We start from the raw sequence: 1,479 nt of genomic DNA on the forward strand, positions 1-1,479 counted from the left end.
AAGTAAGATGGTGAGTATATATTTTTGGTGATTTTCTCTCATGCCATCTCTTGCATTCTTGTTGCATGCTTAGGAGAGAGAAGACTAGTTAGTGAATGAGAATACTACATGACAATAGGTATCATGTGTTCTTTAGATAAGATAGCACTTGTTGAGTTCATATCTATATGACAAGGCTCGTTTCATGCATGTGTTCCGTGGCAAAACTGCACTCAAATTCATGAACTAGCGTCTATTTTTGAGCCAGGTGTGTGTGAAATCCGCCATTTTCAGAAGAAAGAACAAATCAGTTGGGCGGAGGAACGGATCAAGAAAAGAAGGCAAAAACTGCGGCATCGAGTTGATCAAGTCAAAAATCAAGCGGAGCCAGCAGGAGTTCTACATTGGAAGATATATCTGAAGACCCCACCCCCAATTGTGTACGGCAGGGACAACATTTCAGAGAGGTGGTACCCTAGGGATCAGAGCCCTGCGCCTCTCTATATAAAGGAAGCCCGACACAAGAAAAAAGGAGTCCCAGCCGTAGTTGTAGTTAGAAGGGGGGGTCTCACAAGCTTTCTTTGCTAGAATTTCTTTAGGAATTCAGCTCTCTTCTAGGGCTGAAATCAGAGCTCATTTCACTTCATCTTCTTGATTCCTTTGCACTCACACATTTGGTCCTAGCTTAGTTTAGTTTAGTTGGTATTTGGTATTATTTCTTGCATTTTTAGCTTTCGGTTCTGTATTCCACTCCGAGAAGGGGGGATGAGACAATTTCCTGTTTTCCTTATTTGTTTTCTGTTTACCTTTGATGTTATTGACATTTTGATAGTTTTGATTTAGTAAATCTGAAGTTATGTCTCCACTTTCAGCTTCTGCGTTCTGTTTCATGCATGATATTTCTGATATGCTTTCGGTTTCCATTTTATTTTGCATATCTTAGCTCAGAAATGTCTTGTTCTGTTTTGATTTGGTCAGACCTGATGTTTTATATTTGAAAGTGTTTAGGATGTTTAGATCTAGTAGTTTCTGTTTCTGCATGAACATGGGTTAGTTTTCTTGTTTACGTAGTTGTAGCTTAGATCTTAGGAGTAGATTTAATTTTATGAGTTCTCCTAATATTTCGTCTTCCTTTGCTTTTCAGATCTGTTCTGTACTCTACTTTCCATATTGATTTTGTGAAGAAGATGAAGTTGTTAGAAAGTTTTTACATTACAGTGCTTTTTGCAGGGGACTGACAGTCCCCGTTTATTCTGTTTGTCAACTTATGGAAAGTTCAGTTAAGTTGATCAAATAGACTAGTTAAATTTTGATGAGTTGATCAGTTTAGATAGTTTACTTTTCCCAAAGTCAAGTAGTTTAACTTAACCCATCCCCTAGAAGCGTGGCAGTAGCCATCCTCAAGTCGTGTCATGCAAACAAATCGCCTAATGCCTCATCTCTGTGGGATCGATCCTTACTTCCCTATACTAGTTAATAGTATTAGTGAGTTAAGGTTTT

The sequence above is a fragment of the Salvia splendens genome, chromosome 15, assembly GCF_004379255.2.
Source record: "Salvia splendens isolate huo1 chromosome 15, SspV2, whole genome shotgun sequence".
NCBI classification, from domain to species: Eukaryota; Viridiplantae; Streptophyta; class Magnoliopsida; order Lamiales; family Lamiaceae; genus Salvia; species Salvia splendens.